The sequence below is a fragment of the Bubalus kerabau genome, chromosome 20, assembly GCF_029407905.1.
Source record: "Bubalus kerabau isolate K-KA32 ecotype Philippines breed swamp buffalo chromosome 20, PCC_UOA_SB_1v2, whole genome shotgun sequence".
NCBI classification, from domain to species: domain Eukaryota; kingdom Metazoa; phylum Chordata; class Mammalia; order Artiodactyla; family Bovidae; genus Bubalus; species Bubalus kerabau.
The window spans coordinates 24,189,465-24,212,968 of record NC_073643.1 but is presented as its reverse complement, the minus strand read 5'-3'; the positions used below and the strand labels follow the sequence as shown (position 1 = coordinate 24,212,968).

General features: G+C 41.2%; 1 protein-coding gene across 1 annotated transcript in view; it reads left to right on the top strand.

Moving 5' to 3' along the window:
- The first annotated feature begins 14,614 nt into the window (after positions 1-14,614).
- LRRN1 (leucine rich repeat neuronal 1) overlaps positions 14,615-23,504 on the top strand; it is a 43,720-nt gene continuing 34,830 nt past the window's right edge. Inside the window, exon 1 of the mRNA XM_055557979.1 lies at positions 14,615-15,060. The gene's annotated coding sequence lies outside the window, so the exon portion shown is untranslated. The remainder of the gene's footprint in view (positions 15,061-23,504) is intronic.

Genomic DNA, 23,504 nt, shown 5'->3' with positions numbered 1-23,504 from the left:
TGCTGCATATTTTATCCCTAGGGCATTACAAACTAACCTCAGTATTTTGCGTTCCCCAAATTTTATCATGTTAAGTTCTAAAAGCTTTCAGGAGATACCTAAGACATAAAAAGATCACAGTTGCACTTGGGAAGGTTATAGTTTTATTAGTAACTTGAAATTCAACTAGTGAAAACATTTAAAGAGAATTTCCAGAGCAATACAGAAGCACAAATGATGGAAGACAAGCACATGTATATGAAACTTCTTATTTTAAAGCCAGTATATATGTTTCCTTAATTTAAGATAGAAAATTCCTAAAATATTTTATTTCCTTTCTGTGCTATACATGTGCACTATCTCATTTAACCTATTCAAACATATATAGAGTAGATATCTAAATGACAATTGCTTCTATAGATGAGGGAGCTAAGGTTTGGAGAGAGAATTAATTTGTCAAGGGTCATCACAATACCAAGAGCTAGGACCAGAATTTCAGCTACCCTTTTGAATCTGTTCCAGACCACTTTGGACCACAACACAGCTACATCCCAATGCAGTTTCTTATTTTAAACTCAGGGAGTTAAATTCCTCAAATGTAGAAAGGCTGCCTAATAGTGGATATAAAACCTGCTAGAGTGATCAGCTTACTCTGGTTTAGCCTGACTTTACTGATTTTAGGCATCAAAATATTACATCCTGGGAAATTCTCCCTTTAAAAAAGAAGTTTTCTGCACCAGTAAACTTTTGCACGCAAACTTGACAGGTGGCCATCTTACTCATGGTTTTGCCACATACATAGGGGTAAAGTCAGTCCTAACATCATTCTCCCAAGTCACCACCACAGCCTACATCCGATCCCCTAGGGCCTACCTAAAGCTCAGAGCCAAAAACAACCTCTAAACATAGGAGAAACTCAACAAATATTTGCTGAATTAGTGTCCATGGTTGTCAAGTTCTCCAGTTCATGGGCCACAATGTTTTGCCTCCAGTCATTGTTTATCAATGTTTGCTGAATCATATATAGATGAAATCAGTCTGAAATAAACTTTAAGGGCAATCTGAAAGAGGTAAAGAAAGTTCCAAGGAAGGAAGAGATCTGTCTCTTCATCTTGATGATGGTGTAGGACTTGGGGCTTGATTGCACATTTATGAATATCACATCTCTCTCCTCTAGAAGGTCAATTGGTGGAGCCACATTTCCTCTCCTGACCAGCAACCTCCCCAAATAGCTGCTTGATTGCCAACACCCAAATTGCTGCTTGACTGCCAACACCAGCTGGGCTTCCAAAGGAGCCAAGGTCAAAGTAAGTGCCCCAGTGACTGTCTAGACAACATTCCTCAAGTCTCAGGCAATGTGCTCATAATTAGCCCATCTAATGCTTGCAACAACATGACACCGTTACTATTATTATTCCCATCTTATGGATAACTTGACCAAAGCTTCTAAGGGGGCTGAATCAGAAACCAAGCCCTTAGACACAAAGACAAAGAACATTCCATGTAATCATACAGTTGATGGACATGTCATGCCTAATCATGTGGTACCTCACCGACATCTATTGTCTTTGAGTGTCGAAAATAATCAGAATAGTTATTTTCTGGTAATTGAAAGATATTAGGGAATAAAAGATTATGTAAACAGAACTTTGTATAATTTACAGTGGCTTAACTTTGCTTGTTCTCTCTTCTCATTTTTGGAACTTTGTACTTGGAATCTGTAGGTCTGAACCTGTGCCTAACACTATAAGCAGTTTTCCTATGACTGCATCTGCAAGTACTAGCAAAGGTAAAATTCTTCCCTTGAAAAGCCCAAAATATGTCCCTCTGAAAAACAAACAAACTATACATCTTCGTCAAATATTCACCTTTCTTTCCCTTGCACTCCTTTTTCTTTCCTTTTGTGTAAATTGGATGTTCTTGTACAGATATATCTAACTGAGGGAATCAACCAAATGTAAATGTAAATGAACCCATAGGCCATGGCTTTAATATCCTTAACTACTGAAAATTATAGAGAATATATTGGAACTAGCTGAGTCCAATAGGAAAACACTTCTTTAAACTTCTCCACTTTAACCTTGGAAATGCATGGAATCAAGGAATTTTACAACTGGAGAGATCTTAGAAATAATCTAACTTGGTGGTTTTCTAGCTTTGGTTTACAGAGCCATGGGAGCCTGTTTGATGAGTGACTGTTCAACAGGGTCCCATCAACATCAAGGAACAGTGACAGAAAAAGGTTAAATAGGGGTCCTGCTCAACTTCAGTGTGTACTGATGGCATGTATTATGAGTTGGCCCACCCAGCACTTACTTCAACCCCTTTCTAGCTCTCCTCCTGCCCTGTACAGGGCCTGGGTTCAATCAACAACACACACACATAAAAGCGAGCTACATGAAAGGGCAGCCCAGAGGCTGGGGGCTCAGATCTTCTGGCAAGGACAATGGCAGCATCATTAGGCAGAGCTGTGTACAGTTTCTGGTTTCCAGTCTATAGTGCGGTAGGTATCAAGTGATGGGCAAATGACAATGTTGCTTCCACCAGAAGAGGGGCATTTTGGAATATTCTTTAGCTCTTTGTTCCTTTGCTGACAAAGGTCCTTCTAGTCAAATCTATGATTTTTCCAGTAGTCATGTATGGATCATAAAAGAGTTGATCATGAGAGTTGGATCATTAAAAAGGCTGATGCCAAAGAATTGATGCTTTCAAAATGTGGTGCTGGAGAAGACTCTTGAGAGTCCCTTGGACAGCAAGGAGATCAAAGCAGTCAATCCGAAAGGAAATCATTGGATTTCCTTTCATTGGAAGGACTGATGCTGAAGCTCCAACACTTTGGCCACCTGATGCAAACAGCCAACTTACTGAAAAAGACTCTGATGCTGGGAAAGATTGAGAACAGGAGGAAAAGGGGACAACAGAGGATGAGATAGTTGGATGGAATCACTTACTCAATGGAAATGAGTTTGAGCAAACTCCAGAGAGAGTGAAGGACAGGGAAGCCTGGCATGCTGCAGTTCATGGGGCACAAAGAGTTGGACACAACTTAGCGACTAAACAGTGAACAACCTCATGCCTGTGCCTGAGGTCATGGTCTATGGGAACCTCATGCTAGAAGCCCCATGTCTCAGAGACTCTTCCAATCTCCTGGCACAAGAAAAAAAAGGCTGACATATTCCACAGATTGCAAACTGCTTCATTGAACAGTTTGACTTGATTCAAAAAAACAACATTCAGGATGGACTTTGCAGGGGGCACATTTAAACTGGTGGTTGGCACACTGAGAGGGACATGACTGGTCAATGGCACACTCACATCCTCTGACTGTAGTCCAGGACTCTTTAGAGATTTCTATACAAGTAACATTAGACTAATATATTTGAATCAGTTCAGTTGCTCAGTCGTGTTTGACTCTTTGCGACCCCATGAACCGCAGCACATGAGGCCTCTCTGTCTATCACCAACTCCCAGAGTTTACCCAAACTCATGTCCATTGAGTTGGTGATGCCATCCAACCATCTCATCCTCTGTCGTCCCCTTCTCCTCCTGCTCTCAATCTTTCCCAGCATCAGGGTCTTTTCAAATGAGTCAGCTCTTCGCATCAGGTGGCCAAAGTATTGGAGTTTCAGCTACAACATCAGTCCTTCCAATGAATACCCAGGACTGATCTCCTTTAGGATGGACTGGTTGAATCTCCTTACAGTCCAAGGGACTCTCAAGAGTGTTCTCCAAAACCACAGTTCAAAAGCATCAATTCTTTAGCACTCAGCTTTATTTCTAGTCCAACTCTCACATCCATACATGACTACTGGAAAAACCATAGCCTTGACTAGATGGACCTTTGTTGACAAAGTAATGTCTCTGTTCATATATTTGAATAGCCAGTTCTAAACCAATTTATAAATCATAGGTTGTACATTTCAAAACCAAACAGATCTAAGTATGTGACTCAAAACTGGTGTAAGGTAATAGGCAGGGTGGCTTCTGAGATCATCTAAAGTCCCTACCCCTTGAAAACAATCACCTTCAAGATTTGTTAATGTGTAGGCTTACTGCCACACTTACACACTGTTCTGGGAATAAAAAATTGTACCATCACTTTGGAAAACAGTCTGGAACTTTCTTAAAAAGTAAAAAAAAAAAAAAGCCCATGTACCATATGATATAATCATTTCATGCTTGGCTATTTACTCAGAGAAATAAAAGCATATATCCAGATAAAGACTTGAACATAAATACTCAGAGTAGTGTTATATGTAAGAGGCAAAAACTGGAAACAATTTAATCGTCCATTAACAGGTGAGTGAATAAACATATTGTGATATAAACACAACAGAGTTCTACTCAGCAATAAATAACAGAGTATTAAAACACAAAATAACATGGATGAATCTCAAAATAATTATGCTGAGTGAAAGAAATTCTGAAAAGTATAAATGAACTTAGAGAAAGAAGATGAGTTTACTGAATCTAGATTTGGGCAGCAAGGAGGGGCACAGAGGGTCGGAAGGAATAAAATACAGGAAGACACGAAGAACCCCTTGAGGGTGATGAATCTCTTCTTTATCTCCATTGTGATGATGGTTTCATAGGTGTATACAGAGGTCAAAATTCAACAATATAAATAAGTGAATTTATCATATGGCAATTGTTTCAGTTTGTTAGGGCTGTTAAAACTAAATACCATAAACTGATTTAAACAACAGAAATTTATTTTCTGATAGTTCTGAAAGCTAAAAGTTCATGATCATGGTGTCAGTAGGGCTAGTTTCTTCTGAGGTCTGGGAGGGAGAATCTGTTTTGTGACTCTCCACTACCTTCTGTGGCTTGCTGGCAAACACTGGTGTCTCTTGGCTTGTAGAAGCCTCATCCTAATCTCTGCCTTTGTTTTCATTGAGTGCTTTCCTCATGGGCATGGATGTCCAAATTTCTCCATTCCACCCTACTTCAGCAAAACTAATCTTAACTAATTACATCTGCAATTATCTTATTTCCAAAGAAAGTCACTTTCGGAAGTCATGGATTATAACTTCAGCATACGAGAAGACAATGCAACTCATACAAGCAATTATAACTGAATAAAGCTGTTTAGGGGAAAAAAAAACAAAAACAAAAAAAAAAACTTACCAAACCAGTTAAACTCAAATTCAACCATCAATTTTATGTAAGAGTTGAACTTTTCCCATTTTTTCCCTAAAATTAAGTCACCTCTAAAGTGTGGACATGGTGCTCACCCTGTCTCTCTCTCTAGTTTAGACTACTCCATGTTGTGGGCTGATTCAGTTCTCTTATCCCTTTTTTTTTCTCTCCCTTCACTTTTAACTCTTGAAATTTCTCAGGAACCTTCTTTCTTGGAATGTGCTGAGACATCATGTGGCCTTTAAGAAGACATCATTTATAAATCAAAACCACCCATTTTCTCTCATCAGTTCTGATACAAAGTGGTACTGTAATCAACACGGTCATATACACAAAAAAAGATACTGGCACTTGACAGCATTTTTCTTCATTCAGTTATAAGGATGCCATTCAATGATTCAGAATATGCTTATATTGACAGTAATTTTTCAGATCATTACTAGAATGCAAACAAGTAAAATTTTCTTACAGCAACGTAGTGGACTCCTGCAAATATAACCACAAAATTCTGGGAAGCCTGAGGATCCCAGTTAAAGTTATATACTATTAATACTAGAGAAAGATTCCTAATCTAAAAATCAGAGACAGATTTTAGGCTTAAGTGTGCCTATTAACCAGCAGTGTGACCTTGGACAAGGATTTAAATCTACCCAAACTTCCCAGATGCACTGAAGTACGTGGAAATGTTAACATTCTTAAGCCATGAGCTTCCTCATCTGTGAAATGAAAATGTTGAGCTAAGTTATCTCTAAGGTTCTTTTCAGCCTTCAATCCTATGGTACTTGCTGAACAGAACTTCAATATAGGTTCAATTCAAGTGACCAGCCTAAGTCACCACTTATATATCACATGTCTCTCTGTGGCTTTTTCATCTCCCAAAATCACAAAGCTCAAAAGCTAAGGCCCTTTTCCAAAAGACAGTGTATGGTGCAAGGTTTGGGCTAGATACAGACTCAAGGGTACAATGTGAATGAAATTTCAGAGAATAATGATTTCAACAGATGATTAGCCTGGTAGGCAAGTACTCAATTATCCATGAAAATGAAATACAGGCAATCCTTTACTCAGAAGAAACCATTAACATGCTCAGAGATGTAAAATGTGAGCATCTTTATTATAAAATGAAGTGCAGACAAACTTGACAGAGGAAGGTATTGAATGAAGTGGAGGGAAATTCCAAGAGCTTCTGTATTTCTGCAGGATATGTATAAAACTTCTGTGTCTCCTTTGCCTGATGATCTTTCTTTTATAGCCTGGTAGACCCCTAGGACTAAAAGTAAATGTAGATACTAAATTTATGGTAATGGGGCACTGAATTCCAGTGCAGTTTTCCTATGAGGAAATATTCTGAACTTTTTAAAAGTCTTATGGTTACTGAAAGAAAAAGGATATTAATGAAAGCAGGAGTAAAAGCTGCTGTGGGGGCAGATGACGGTCACCTCTCCCTATTTTAAGTCTCTGGGAACTTTCGGAAGGCAACAAAGTGATGGTAATGAGGTTAGCCCTCCCCCAAGAACAGTTTTAAGAGGAAGTGAGAGCAGAATACAGCCAATATTTTATAATATCAGTCATGTCCGACTCTTTGCGACCTTATGGACTGTAGCCTGCAAAGTTCCTCTGTCCATGGGATTTTCCAGGCAAGAGTAGTGGAGTGGGTTACCATTTCATCCTCCAGGGGATCTTCCCAACTCAGGGATCAAACCTGCACCTCTTGCGTCTCCTGCATTCTTTACCACTGAGTCACCTAGCAGGAAGCAGAAGAAGAGAGGAGAATATGGCCAATATTTTACAATAACCATAAATGGAATATAACCCTTAAAAAATGTGAATCACTATATTGTATATCTGTAGCACAGACTATTACGCATCAACTATACTTTAATTAAAATAATTTATAATAGAAAAAGAGGAAGTGAGAATTGGAAAGCCTTAACAGATGTATTATAGTGTATTTTGTTGCTATAATGATGGCCTTGTCCTTGCTGTATGACCCTGAGTCAGTCATGTCCTGACCGACTGTCCATAGGAAGAAAATCTATGACAAACCTAGACAGTGTATTAAAAAGCAGAGACAGCACTTTGTCGACAAAGGTCTGTATTGCCAAAGCTATGGTTTTACCAGTAGTCATGTATGAATGTGAGAGTTGGACCATGAAGAAGGCTGAGCGCTGAGAATTGATGCTTTTGAACTGTGGTGCTGGAGAAGACTCTTGAGAGTCCCTTGGACAGCAAAGAGACTAAAGCAATCAATCCTAAAGGAAATCAACCCTGAATGTTCATTGGAAGGGCTGATGCTGAAGCTCCAATACTCTGACCACCTGATGCAAAGAACCAACTTGTTGGAAAAGACCCTGATGCTGGGAAAGATTGAAGGCAAGAGGAGAAAGAGCAACAGAGGTTAGATGGCATCACTGACTCAATGGACATGAGTTTGAGTGAACTCAGGGAGACAGTGAGGGAGAAGGAAGCCTGGCATGCTGCAGTTCATGGTGTCACAGAGTTGGACATGACATAGAGACTGAACAAGAGTAACAACATATGTTAGGAACATAAACATTTTTTAATCCTCACAAGCCCCACCATATAGATGCAAGGACAAAGAGAATTTAAATAACTTGTTCAAATCCACACAGCTATGCTGTGCTGGAATATAAACCTTGGTAACATAAATAAGAGGCCCTAACTTGTAACTTGGAGAAGGCAATGGCAACCCACTCCAATACTCTTGCCTGGAAAATCCCATGGGTGGAGGAGCCTGGTAGGCTGCAGTCCATGGGGTCGTTAGAGTTGGACACAACTGAGCAACTTCACTTTCACTGTTCACTTTCATGCATTGGAGAAGGAAATGGCAACCCACTCCAGTGTTCTTGCCTGGAGAATCCCAGGGACAGGGGAGCCTGGTGGGGTGCTATCGGGTCGCACAGAGTCGGACACGACTGAAGCGACTTAGCAGCAACAGCAGCAGCAGCAACTTGTAACTATTACAGTATATTGCCTCTTTAGTAGGTGTATTACCTGGCACAGAGTAAGTACTTAATTTACATTACTTTATATTATCTATTATCATACAGGCAAAAGAGAAATCAGAATGGAGAGCAAATAATTGAAAACAAACATATAAACTAAAATCTTTATAAGAGCCAAAACCCGAAATAAACCTTTATTTATTAGTAAGGTCTGGCTGCCTAAACATAAATAGCAATGGAAATAGAAAAAAATTGAATATATTAAATTGATGCTTCAAACTATAGTTTATGCATCTATAGTTCAGTAACCAAAATGGGCATTTCTAATGAGTAAGTTTACTACAACATCTGCTGTAGCAAATAACTGATAAGGCCTTATTTCTCACCAACAGAAGATTGGTAGAATTACACAGCCATAAAGCATTACAGTTTCAAAGACATTTTAATAATATGAAGAAAAAGCTCATGATCTAATTTGCTCTAATTATATAAAGACATTAATTTATTAATTGAGTCAATTCATCCATTCAAAAAATGTTTACTTAGTACCTATTACATGCTGAGTGCTGGGCTAGGAGATGGCCATCTGGTTTCTGCCTTCAACCAGTATATAGTCTAGCTTTATAGAGTAAGCTTTGTCAATATCCTGGCACAATCCCTGTATAAGACTTAGTTTTCTTATGTGTAAAATAAGGAGATTGGGCTAGATGACTGACAAGGGCTACACAGCAATTAAATTAACTGGAAATGGGATTTTTGATTCAGTTAGGCAAAAAGACATTATTTGGTGTATGTGCAAGGTTATAGCGGGACTAAAATTACAAAAGTACCATAAACTTAGGAATGTGAGCTGTTTAGAACAATGAACCATCTTGATTTGTTCCAGACTAAGGGATTTCTTATATGTGAAACTTTAGGACTAAAACCTCTAATGTCCTAGGAAAACCAAGATAGTTGAATGCCTTAGTTTCATGTCAAATTATTAACATAATTTCTGAAGTTACATTAATAATTAGTAAAATTATTTTGCTAAAACAATATAAATTATTACAGAAACCTTAATGAATACCTTTTCTGTGTTGAAATGATTTCATATGCAGTACAAAACTGAAGGAACAGAAACTACGGACACGCAGTAAACTCATTCAATTGTCAAAAATTTTTAGAGAAATAATACGTTTGGTGTGCAAGTTAACAATGATCACAACAATCACATAAGTTTTACAGTCATTACCCTCTAAAAGCTTGGTGATGATTGCTTTAAAACTATAATCTTAATTCAGAGGCTGTATAAAACACTGGCCTTCAGAAAGAGACCACACTATCTCTCTCTTATTGAAATATATATTTACTATTAAGATACATTAATATAATATTTAGTACATATTATATTAATATTTAATATATTAAATAAATAATAATATTTTACTCAGAGAGACATTTCTTTATTATTATTTTTTACCGAAGTTTTTGTTCAGTTGCTATGTCATGTATGATTCTTTATAACCTCATGGACTGTAGTACTCCAGGCTTCTCTATCTTCCACTATTTCCCAGAGTTGGCTCAAGTTCAGGTTCACTTAGTCGGTGATGCTATCTAACCATATAGTTGACTTACAATGCTGTGTTAATTTCTGCTGTACAGCAAATTGATTCAACTTCATGAAAATGAAAGTGAAAGTCGGTCAGTCGTGTCCGACTCCTTGCAACCCCATGGACTATACAGTCCGTGAGATTCTCCGGGCCAGAATACTGGAGTGGGTAGCCTTTCCCTTCTCCAGGGGATCTTCCCAACCCAGGAATCAAACTGGAATCTCCTTCATTGCAGGTGAATTCTTTACCAACTGAGCTATCAAGGAAGTCCTCAGTTTTATCTATATATGTAATATACTTTTTAATATTCTTTTCCATTATGGCTTATCACAGGGTTTTGCACATAACTCCCTGTGTTATACAGTAGGACATTGTTTATACCACATCTTCTTTATCTTTTCATCTGTTGATGAGCATTTGGGTTGTTTCCATGTTTTGGCTATTGTAAATAGTGCTGCTATGAACATAGGAATGCATGTAACTTTTTGAGTTATTGTTTTATCTAAATATACATCCAGGCATAGGACTATTGGATCATATGGCAAGTCTATTTTTAGTTTTCTGAGGAATCTCCATACTGTTTTCCATAGTGGCTTTCCCAGCTTATATTCCCACCAACAGTGTAGTAAGCTTTTCTTTTCTTCACAACCTCCCCAGTATTTGTTATTTGTAGACATTTTAATGAAGACCAGAATGTGTCACTGGTGTGAGGTGGTGTCTCATAGTTTTGACTTGCATTTCTCTAGTAACTAGAGATGCTGAGCAACTTTTCATGTGCCTATTGGCCATCTGTATGTCTTCTTTGGGAATGTGTCTGTTCAGGTCTTCTTCCTATTTTTCAATTGGGTTATTTGTCTTGTTGTTGAGTTGTATGAGATGTTTGTAAATTTTGGAAATTAACCCCTTGGAGAGAGACATATTTTCAGCTTGTAAAAGTTATGGCTTAAAATGGCATATTATAATTTCATTCTTAAAGTACAGATGTCCATTAAAAGATTATTCTAATATGATTACCTTCTAAAGATTCCATCTTTCTTTTTTCTGTTCTTTTACCACATATACCAGTACAATTAAGCTAATACCAATTATAATGTTTCTTCAAACTGAAGCTAAAGAATCTCAAGGGGATGGTGAGGGATCCCAGAGGAATTTGCAGTGTCTCAACAAGGCCAACTCCAGGGGCACGAATGCCTCCCTACATCAACAGTAAGACCTGGCTCTCTTGGGAACTCTGGGGCTCTTCTATCAATTTCCATTCTCCTCCAAAGCCTCCAAGGTCTTCCAGAATGTAAGAAATAAATAAATGTTTACTAATAAATTTAGGATACCAGTAATGGGTGAGCTTAGTAGGAGTAATTTAGATAGATTGAGGATTCTACAAAAGAAACAAATGAGTTTGGTTTAGTTATCCTTGTCTGTTGGCTATTTCTTCTTTATTCATTCCAGTGACAAGAGGTTTTTAAATTTCAGTTGATAAAATAATCCTGACACCCCTTTGCAGAGCTACAAAATGGCAGTTCCTAAAATTTGGACCCATTAACTATTTAGGCAATTCATCACATTTCCAATGACTGCATCAAACTTCCGATTCCTTTATAAATGTTCTTTCTATATCTGTTTTCCTCTGTCCCACAGCCATCTTTCCAACAAACAGCAATCCTGGTCTTCTGCACCAACCAGGCTCCCTTCCCACCTCTGGCACATATCTTTCTTCCTAATGATAATGCTCCTTCTGTCAGGAGCCAAATACATGCAGTGGTCAAGGGGAAATAGGCAGAGCTTCCTTTCTCATTCTTGCTTTGGGGAAGAAGGAAAGTAGTTTAAATAAATGATATGGGGGTTTAAAAAGAAACGAATAGTGGAGGGACAGTCTGTTTCTCTCATTGGAGCTAAGAGTGCTTTTAAAATATTCTGTCACCTGTGTCAGCTCTGTGAAATAATCATGCCACTTGTCTGACCTAATGACCTAATGAGGACCTAAATAGTCCTCACGACTGGGCTAATAATGCCTAATGCTTCTTTGTCCTGAAAGCCTACTTCAGTTCAGTTCAGTTCAGTCGCTCAGTTGTGTCCAACTCTTTGCAACCTCATGGACTGCAGTACACCAGGCCTCCCTGTCCATCACCAATTCATGGAGTTTACTCAACCTCATGTCCATTGAGTCAGTGATGCCATCCAACCATCTCATCCTCTGTGTCCCCTTTTCCTCCCACCTTCAATCTTTCCCAGCATCAAGGTCTTTTCAAATGAGTCCATTCTTCACATCAGGTGGCCAAAGTATTGGAGTTTCAGCTTCAGCATCAGTCCTTCCAATGAATATTCAGGGCTGATTTCCTTTAGGATGGACTGGTTGGATCTCCTTGCAGTCCAAGGGACTCTCAAGAGTCTCCTCCAACACCACAGTTCAAAAGCATCAACTCTTTGGCACTCAGCTTTCTTTCTAGTCCAACTCTCACATCCATACAAGACCACTGGAAAAACCATAGCTTTGACTAGATGGACCTTTGTTGGCAAAGTAGTGTCTCAGCTTTTTAATAAGCTATCTAGGTTGGTCATAGCTTTTCTTCCAAGGAGCAAGAGATGTCTTTTAATTTCATGGCTGCAGCCACCATCTGCAGTGATTTTGGAGCCCCAAAAAATAAAGTCTGACACTGTTTCCACTGTTTCCCCATCTATTTCCCATGAAGTGATGGGACCAGATGCTATGATCTTAATTTTCTGAATGTTGAGTTTTAAGCCAACTTTTTCACTCTCCTCTTTCACTTTCATTAAGAGGCTCTTTAGTTCTTCTTCACTTTCTGCCATAAGGGTGGTGTCATCTCCATGTCTGAGGTTATTGATATTTTTCCCGGCAATCTTGATTCCAGCTTGTACTTCCTGACTAGACGCCAAGAACTGCACCAAGCACTTTACAAGCTTATTCTTACTTAACCAGCACAACCCCTTGGGATAGGTACTGCTATTATCCCCACTTTATAGGCAAGGAGACTAAGGTTTAAAGAGGTAAAGTGACTTATCCCAGAGGGAAACAGTTCATAACTTGCAGTGCTGGGGTTTAAAGCAGTGTCAGCCTAGTTTCAAAGCTCATACACTGGTGTCTAACTTGATTTCTTAGCTGGGCTTCACACCAGTCTCATGAAGCCTCTTCCAAAACCTGGAGGCTGTTAGTGATCTTGCCTCCTAGTAACAGTAATTCCTAACCACCATTAATTGCTTCAACTGCTCCCCAGGACTTACCTCTGTCAAACTCCACGGTGCAAGTAGAACATTGTTTCCCTTTCTCTCCCAGAAAGACAGTTCGAAAAACCTAAAGGAGACTTCCCTGACTCAATGGCTGTGAGTCTGAGTGAACTCCGGGAGTTGGTGATGGACAAGGAGGCCTGGCGTGCTGTGATTCATGGGGTTGCAAAGAGTTGGACACGACTGAGCGACTGAACTGAACTGAACTGAAGAAACCTGTGTTCAGTCTTTCCCTTATCATTCAAGTTCTGTGTTTCTGCTAGATACCCACCTCCTTTCAGACAAGCTACTTCCAAGCTACATGTAATCAGCATGAGAAAATTTGACTCTTGGGAAAGGTTCTAGATTCACCTTGCTTTGAAAGTTTTAAAATCTTTTCTAGGCAGCACTCTCCCATTCTATTTGCAATGGGCCTTTTTGTATAGCTGTCCTTCTACACTTCATTTTACCTGTTTCCCTAAATCAAAATATCTTCTTTCCCTCGAGCCTTTTAAGGCACACTACGACCCACTGATACCTATATGACAGTTTCAGGACAAAAGAAAGTAAATGGACATTTGAGAGCATCAAATATTTATCAGGCATCTATGAAAGACAACAAGGAATGCTACAGGAATCAAGATAAAACATTACTATTATTAAATGCATACCATATTTTCAAGGAATTTAAAAGATGATACTATAATGAATTTATTCTTCCAAATTCCACAGAAGTTCTAAACTTGGACATCACAAAGAAATGTCATATTCTCTTGCCAGAAGCCACTTGGCACTGAGGGGTTAATAGTGCTCTAGCTTAAATCAGTAACAAGTACTAAGGGCTTCTCTGAAGTCTGGTTGCAAGGTGCCCACTTAGAGGATGAAACTCAGCTTCATGTTCAGTTTCCAAAAACCTGTTTCCACCTTGCTCTCTGACACCCCCCACTTCAAACAGACTGCATTCTCATTCCTTCGCTTATTTGAACACAACTTTCACACCTAAAAACTCAGAGAGCTGTAATTACGAAGTTTCAGAAACGTTTTCTGAAAGCGTCCCTAAATAAGAAGCTGTTTCACCATCCATTTAAGTGTCATAATAGTCTCCTTCTGCGGCAAGGACACAGACCAGTTTCATGTGCATATAAGTCCAGGTGTGTACACACAGCCCAAGAAATCTCCATTCATTTTAAGAGGAAGGGTCAGGTTTCACACCGAGACTTAGCTGTCTCCTGGGTTGAATTTGTCTGCTTCTCAGTCCCAGAAGCCCAAGTTCTACGTTGCGCAGAAATCTGGCTCCATTGTGCCTAGGTGGCCTGGTAGAAAGGTCCCCCCCCCCCTTTTTTTGGGTACCTTTTCTGCTAAGAAACAGCAATGTGCTTTGCCTGCCTAACCCAGCCGCAGCTTGTCGTTCCCTAGACAAAAAGCGGTGGCCCGCTGCTCCCTGCAGCGGCCGCGGCCGCGACTCAGGGAGGCCGAGCCAGCCGAGACCCACGGCGTTACGCTTTTGTTGGGCCGGCTACAGATGGTGCCCCAGCACCGGGCTGAGTCGGGGTGGTGTGGGGGTGCAGGAGGACCGGAGGAGGAGGCCAGGAAGGGGGTCGGGCGGGAGGGGAGGAGACCGTGGAGCAGCCAATGGGAGTGCAGCCCATCAGCTGACCGCTTTTGCTTACACCAGGTGCACGCCGGCTGCGGGGAGCACAAAGCGGGGCGCACCGAGGGCGCCGGCAGCTAGCCGGCGAGCTAAGAGAGGCCCGTGCGCCCGCGCCTGCAGCGCCCTCCGGGCGGGGAGAGGGGCCGCCGGCGTCAGCGCGGGCAGCAGCATCCGCGCGGTGGCATCCCTAGGCGCCCCAGACGCTCTCCTTTGGACCTGGACACTCGCTGCCCCGCTGTCAGCATCCCGCTTCTATCCTTTATCCCAATCCTGCCTGCCTCTGCCCGGCCCCCGAGAGCCGGATTGAGCCCAGGCCCGCGCAGCAGCTGTTGCTCGTGCTACTGCCTCGCTTCGCTTCTTGGTGCTCTGCCGCGAGCCCCCTAAGGAGCCAGTGCCTGTGGGTTTGGAGGGAGGTGCCGCTCAGCCGGTCCTCCTCCTTCTCGTCTTCCTCCTGCTGCCGCCTCCGGTGCCTGGTCCGTGCGCACCTCGACACCCCTGCCAGCCGGGCCTCGGGGTAAGTGCGCTCGCTCAGCCGGGCAGTGGCGGGAGACGTAGGCGGCAGCGAAGGGAAGTCAAGGCAAACTTGGTGGCTTGGAGGGCCCGAGAAAGGTCTGGGGAACCGTGGGACAAGATCGCGGGCCTAAGAGATACGAGGGGGCGCGGCTCATGAAGCTGGGGAAAATGACGGATCCGGGGGAGCGGGAATCTAGTAACCTCCTTACGGGGGGGGGGGGGGGGAGGGAATCACTGGGTTCGGGGAGAACGGTAATTCGGAAGGAAGGCCGAACAGAAATTAGCAAAAGGCAGTGCAGGAGGCGAACCCGTTAGATTCCCTGGACCGAAGGTGGGGAGGGTGATGCCCGTGGATCCGGAAGAAGGAGGGCTGCTGGAATCTGAACTGAGGAATGCAGCCCGGAGTCGGAGGGAGCCCGGGGAGTTGGAAAGAGGGCTAAGAAAAGGGGAAAGAAGGTGGCAAGCTGTGGAAAGAGAAGAGAGAGAGGATGTCTTGGCGGTGGCCTTTTCGGCAAAAGGGTAAGGGGCGTAATTCACAAAGCACTTGAGTGTACTGAAGTGAAAGCATTCGAGAGAATCAACTCAGCTGTCGCGCGGTCTAAGTGGGGAAAGACCTCACCCTGCGTCGCGTTTTGAGTGCAGAAAGGGTGGCAGCCTCAGGAGGTTTGCCAGGGATGCAGAAATGTCTGGGAAACTCGGTCCGCTCCAGGCATGGAGCCGGTGCTGGTTCCCGGCTAGGCTGGGGTGGATGAGCAAAGTTTGCCAGCGGGTGTCTTTTGTGCTGCGTGGAGAGGGGTGTGGGCAGCCGCCGACTCGGCACTTCCCAGGGACCGGCAGTGACTGCCTTCACCGAGGGGAACCCCTGCCTGGTAGGCCCAGGTAGGGTGGAAAGATCGAGTAGCTGGAGGGGCTCGGCGCACCCGGGACTGGTGGGAAAACCCGTCCCAGGATGGTTGTAAGGAAGCCGGCCTGGATACGGGCACTGGGAGGTTGGGCGGTAGTACCGCCTTCGGGAGAGAGATGGGGACCTTGCCTGCTGAGTTCACCTCTGTAGCCATAGCGCCTGGAACTGAATGAATGAATTACCGGGGTGTGAAGCTTTTGAGACATTCATTCAACTCTCGAATCCCACAGGCCAAGAGTTGAGGAAAATAGACCCTTCTCTAAATCTCACACCACTATTAGCATCTTCATTCCCAGACCCAGATAATAAAGAAAATAGAATTCATTGAGGGGACAGGTATTGCTGACTTGAGAGCTTTTTGCCTGTAGGATATTTGGGAAACACAGTATATTGTTTTGTTTTGCAATTTGCTCTGCCACCATGGCCTCAAAAGCATTAACACTACTCGAATATGCCGATTATTTTTGAAAGCCAGCACTAGAGGACTGGAAAGTTCAGGAAGGTACTTTGATCAGTGTAAGTCTACAGTTAAAAAGTGGTGTTGTTGGCTCTGGGGCCATGTGTGTCCCTAAGTCTCTGATTTGCATGCAAATGTGAGCAAATCCTGGCAGATGTCTGGCCTCATCCATTCACATGAAGGAATTTGAAAAGACAAGGAGTCTTTAGTTAACAATAGACCTTAAGAAAATGGAATAAAGGCTCAGTGAGTTTTTCTCTTTGGGAATTCCAAGGCTTGCTGACACTTTTATTCAAGAGCCAAAATCTCTGAGTGTGATTGTACTGAAAGCTCCAAGTACTGCTTGATCTTTACCTGGCTGTGTGTTTTTTGCAATATTCAAGCTGGATGTTCTGAGCTAGTGAGGAAAAGTGTTAAATGAAGCAGAAGGTAACTTAATTCCACTTCTGGTGGTTTGAAGTAATTTCTGAATTGACCCCTCAACTTTTATTTAGAGTTTCTTCTCTTTTCATTTTAGTAATCCCACCTCCTGCTCGCATAGGCTCTCCATCCTCAGGGATATACAATATAGTTGAAGAGAATTGTAGATGGCTGACAGGAAGATCTCACTAGAAGATCTTCGTAGTCCTGTCAAAATCAATTCAGTAACAGGCACCAAACTTGTAGAAGTGTAGGAGATGAAACCATCACACTCCTAGTCACCCGAGGGCCTTCAGGGCCACAGGACAGAACAGTGAATAGGGAGGCACTCATGCAATGGACCCCCAAACAGAGAAATGTCTGCGTTGTCTAAGAGTAGCTAGCAGACCACTGCACTGCTCACCTCCTGGCACTGATCAACTGCTGAACAAAAGGCAGGCAGTGTGGTCTGCACATGAGTCCCAGGGATCATACCTACTGACAAGCCAACCAGTGGCCTCGTCTTTTCTCAGCCTCAATCACTGTTGAAGGGAAGAAGAACCTATTCACTGAAAAGCATTTGCCCCTGTATTCTATATATTCACTGAAAAGGACATTAAAATACAAGTTAAAAAAAGAGAGAGAGAGAGACAATATTGTTTTGAAGTTCAGTAGGGTGGGAGGGGTTTAGGGGATGGGTAACAGATGTTAGTTTACTATTTTACCTGTTTTCTTAAGTTATTTTTGCTGGTTCAGTGACTTTTTTTAAACACATAACGCTGTACTTTCCCAGAAGGGGAAAACTGAACTGAGTCAAATTTAAGTAAGAAAAGGTTATAGCCAAGATTACATTTTTCTGTCTTTTGTCAGAAAGTTACAAATCATTATAATAAACTCTTATGTGACTTAAACTTGGGATTCTGTCTTAACTATGGACTTGAAGGGTACCTATAAAATGTAGTTGGCATTTCTAAACTAGGCAATAAGCCATTTTATTGTAAAGTTATCATCTAGATATTTTTGAAACAAATGTGGTAACTTTAAAATGACCATAGTCTCACCTTTTATCAGAATTTCTTTGGCTGTTATCCTGGCTGTGTGAGATCTTTGTTCCACAAGTCTAATGAAAGGGAAAATTAGGGCTTATTCCTTGGTAAATAAAAGTAATAAAATACCTATTATTAGAAAGTATCACTCTGCTAAATAAAATCTTAAACCAGATCCAACTGCATACTCTGGTTCTAAACAGTAACATAGGTAGTTTCGCACAGTGTCTGTAATTCCCAAAAAGCCAGGGGAAACACAACCACTGATTTCTCTCTGGTTCGAACCTGTTAAAGCTAGCTTTTTGACCTGAACTGTTAGAACAATAATCACATATTCTAAAGCAGTTATACTCATGGGAATGAACCCAGTAGGTACTAAAGAAAATCTGCCTTTACAGAATTATACTGCTACTTCCCAAGCCAGTTGGGCGTGATTTTAAATAATCAGAATGGTAGACCTTTTTATGCCACCATAAACAAACCATAAACCATAAGTAAAATGTGGTAAATTATAGGACCTGGATGCCATTTTTTACTAGATTTTCATAATACGTTCTTATAATTTATTTTTAAGCTACTAAATAATAGTTTTTTGAATGATTCACTTGAGCACTAATGTAAGGTTGCTCAAATATTGTATTTAACTTTTCAAAATCATTATGCTGAACATCTATTTTGGGTTAAGGCAATCTGGAGATAAAGCAAATTCTATTTCAGAATCATAATCATATTTTGGTTTCTGGGAACAATGGAAGTATCTTTAACTCATGAATAGAGTTTTGATTAATATTTTATTCAGGATGAAATTATAATTATATAGATAAAGTCCGAAAAACATGTATTCTCTCTTGCTTTGGCTCAAAGTGCAGAATAGAGACAAAAGTTAAACCCTATATGTAAAATTCAGTACTTTAGTGACCAAGGGAATCATTCGTTCTATAAGTCTTAAATAAAATTTGCTTTTTAAATTTTCTTGTTTTATCATAGTACTATTTGCCTACTTACTTCTCTTGTAGCTCAGCTGGTAAAGAATCTGCCTGCAATGCAGGAGATCCTGGTTCGATTCCTGGGTCAGGAAGATCTGCTGGAGAAGGGATAAGCTACCCATTCCAGTATTCTTAGGCTTCCCTGGTGGCTCAGCTGGTAAAGAACCTGCCCGCAATGCGGGAGACCTGGGTTCGATCCCTGGCTTGGGAAGATGCCCTGAAAAAGGAAACGGCTACCCACTCCAGTAATCTCGCCTAGAGAATTCCACAGACTGTATAGTCCATGGGGTCACAAAGAGTCGGACACAACTGACTTTCTTTCACTCACATTTGCCTACTTTATGGATCCATCACTGGATGTAGTATCCAAGTCTCAAAACAGACAAATGCATAATAAATTGTTTACTGGCATTACAATTATAATATATGATACAATCATATAGTATATATTTTCAGACTTTATGGACACCCTTGGGCTCCCTGGTGGCTCAGTGGTAAAGAACCCGCCTGCTAATGCAGGAGATCTGGGTTTGATTCCTGAGTCTAGAAGATCCCCTGGAGTAGGAAATGCCAAGCCCTGCCTGGGAAATCCCATGGACAGAGGAACCTGGCGGGCTATAGTCCAACCCAGTAGGTCCATGGGTTGCAAAAGAGTCAGACACGACTTAGAGACTAAACAATGCCATGCCAACAGAAGTGCTAAGCATTTTATTCAATAAATAAAATTTATTCCATTTTATGTTCAGAGTTTTTTTTTAAAGAAACAATATGCAGGCTTATATATTATTATTTGTTTACTTTTTGAATATTTTCAAAAGGTCTAACAAAAGTAGAATGTTATTAGCAGTTTTATCAGTTATCTGGTTGGTAACTCAGCTTTCTAATCATAGCCAGGTGATCTTAGATCAGTTTCTTTATGCCACAAACCCTCAGTTTCCTCATTTGTATCTGAGAAGGTTAGGTGGATAGGGCTGGAAGGACTGACTACCCTAATAAGTAAGATTGCTAAAAGGTTTGTGGGAGTTGTGCCCTCAGTACCACAGCTAACATAAACATTTAACTTGGATGGGACCCTTACACTTAATACACTTAAAATCATCCCGAGATGCAAAGGAACTAGCCTTAAACTTGCACTGATACATTACTGGAGGTCTATCAACTTTGACTTGGAGGTACCCTCCAAAAATACTGCTGCCTTTATTTATGACATTTAGTTTCAAAAACTGAGGTGTGAAAACTGCTTTTACAGTGGCTTATTGCCTTCCATTTACACTCTTCATCGCTCAGGGGTTGAAATGTTATTTGAAAGCTCTGATTAATATAAATGACTGGTAATTTTCTGACCCAGGCCATCCTCGCTCACATCTATTATACCACTGGCAGACATGTGGACTCCACAGCTGCCCCCTCATTTGTGTGTGAAACAGACACACTGGTGGCATTTTTTGGTCACCATAGTTACACTAACAATATACATGTGACAGGACATTCTTCTACATGAAGGGTTTTTGTGGCAAATATTATGTAGACCTGGGGGTAAAGGACAACTGTGTAAAGCTTGAGGAATACATAGATTAATCTGTTGTCCATTTCTGGAGCCATCATTTCATTCATGGAAGGACAGTCATTCTACAGTGAGATCCAGAAAGAGGCAACTGCAAGCCTTTGATTAACAAAGATTTCTAAGGGAGGCATTTCCAACAATGCTTAACCTCTACTGAAGGATGTCTGTTAAGTATTCGTTTCAAAATATTTGCTACTCCTATTTATGACTGCCCTTTGAGATAATGTATTAGCATAGTCATTTTTGATTCATATAGGGAAAAATGGACAGCATGAGTATTAGCATCCATCTCAGGAAGGCCCAGGAGACAAAAAAAAAAAAAAAAAGTCAGCGTTCAGTATTAAGTAGGAAGCACAAAGAGAATCTTCATTTAGGAAAACTAAGAAAGCTTTACAAAGAAAGAAAGCTTGCTTAATTGGTTTCATGCCTATAATTTTCCCCTCTAGAAAAAATGTTAGCATGGCAATAAAGAATATCATTAACCTGCATTGCTATTTTACAATAGTAATAAGTCTTAATTTGCATCCATAATAATCACTGTAATCAAGTACTGGACAGGCAGTCAGGAAGGCGCAGGCTCATTTCCCAGCTCTGACACTAATAACTGAATGTGTGACCTTCTGGATGTCCTGCATCCCTCCTGGTGCTTAGCGTCCCTAGCCAAGTTGTGTTTTAAAGGATCCAAGCACACTAGTACATGTTTCTAGTATTTCCGCTGCAAAGAATGTATTTCTGTCGTGTATGTCATGATGAAACAGAGAGCTTAAGGTCTGGGGGACACAGGAAGGTGATCTTCTTGGTTCCTAATCCCACAGTTTAAGAGATTGTTTTGTTCTTTAAAATTCCTCCCACCCCTCCCACCACAGGACAATTTCCCAGCACCTCACTTGGATTCTTTTGAGGGAAAGAATTTTACTTGGGATACAGGGAGCTGCTTAGGATTATAGAACACTTGTTCACCCAGTAAATATATACTGAGCACCAGACGTGTGCCAGGCACTAAAACCAATAGAAATTAGCTTGATTTTTCTGCAGCTTGTACACTAAATCATCATAAGCATTTTGTTGCCATCAGTCACGTAATCTTCAAGGATTTATTGAATGTCCAGTATGAAAGACACTTGGCTAGATCTAGCATGGAAGTTTTCAACTGGGGGTGACTTTGCCTCTTCACCTCCAAGGGACATTTGAAGATGCTTTTGTCAGGTATTGTCACAACTGAGGATGGGGCTGCTACTGGCTAGAAGTCAGGGATGATGTTAAATATCCTAAAATGAACAGACGGGCCCTCCATAGCAGAACAGTATCTGTTCCACCTGTCAGTCAGCCTGAGGTGGAGGAATCCTGCTCTGGTGAGTTTAAGTCTAGTACAGGTGACAGAAAGGAGACTGGCAAGTGCAACAAAGCATTCTGTGATGGTAAAAGTGTGAGCTACAGAATCTGTACAGAAGTAGAAGCCTTCATCCAAATTTTGACTGCCAGCAAATGCTTTAAGAAACATTCTGATTCATTCCCTGAGCAGGCTATCACCTGGAATACCAATACTCAGCAGGAGACAATTTTAGACCTAACCTCACTGAACATGAATGAGTCGGACGGTTGGTTGAAAGAGGGTACAAGCCTTAAATTTTCAAGAAGTCTACACTGGGGACAGAGCTGTTAATTCCTTGTAGAACTCAGAATTCAGAGTGTCTTGAGTCATCAGGAGAGGAGGCTGGAAACAGAATGAGTATCAGTGACAAGAAACATAGGGCTGTACAAGCTGCTTAAAGAGCTTAAAGAGGAGATGTGGCTGACAAAGCGAATAATTCAGCAGAGTCCTTAAATATCTATCTCATTTGACCTGCAGCATTCTGAGACACCAGATATTATCATTCCTTCTCTCTTTTTTTTTTTTTTTAAATAACTAATGAACCAGAGCCATGGAAAGACTCAGTGTGACCTTGGACAAGTCACTTAATATTTCTCTAAGGTTTATCTATAAAAGAAGTAGGGTTGCAAGGCTCTTCTTCATAATGCATTCAGTTTGTTTAAGGTCACACATCTAAGGAAACAACAGAGCTGGGTGAGACCCGCCTCCCCGCCTCTTTCAGACCCAGTGCCTTTCCCATTCACACTGAAGTTGCTTCCTGGGCCATGAAGTCAGAACAGGTAATAATATGACAGTGACTCAGCATTCTAGCTCTTGGGTTACCAAAGAGAGCAAGGGATGCTTTAATTATAATGTATCATGCAGAGAAACTTAAGCTGGGTTTCCCAGACACCTAAGGACTAATATTTCTTTTTCTAATATTTTATTTCAAGCTGACCTTAAAAGCTTAAAAATATACCGTGACAAGCTCGGAATAAAGGTTCATAGAAGAGTGATACCAGGGTAAGAAAATGACATAACCCAGAATATGTGTACAGAATTGAGGCTGTTCTTCCTAGGAAAAGAGATGCAATAGTAGTGTGGCTTTCTGCCTTTGCTTTTGCTTTTTTACTTTGGCAGGATTATTTTAACTTTTCTGAGAATAATGACCAGTGTATACATACATACACTTGCACACCCACATACAACAGGTATGACATATTAGATTTCACACCGAGAAGTTTCTGTATTTGCTTTTAATAAAAGCAAAAAGAACACAAAAGTGTTAGTCGCTCAGTTGGGTCTACTCTTTGTGACCCCATGGACCGGAGCCCACCAGGAGAGCTGCATGGAGAATTCCATGGAATTCTCCAAGCAAGAATACTGGAGTGGGTAGCCATTCCCTTCTTCAGGGGATCTTCCCAACCCAGGGATCAAACCCGGGTGCCCTGCATTGCAGGCAGATTCTTTACAGTCTGAGCCACCAAAAGACTGGCACATTAAAAATGAGTTTTGGGGAGAGCCTTCTCTCAAGGTTTTAAATATATAACTACTTCTCACTTCTCTGGAATGGTGTAATGTTTTCTTGTGATAAGGAAGACTGAGGAACTGCCTGACTGTTCAGGGTTTTCCCATCTTTGTAATTCTGTGATTTCCAAGATCATGAGTGAGAGTTATGTAGGCCTTCAGCCATGACCTGAGGGTTTCCAAGACACTAATGGAATTTATATTAACTTAT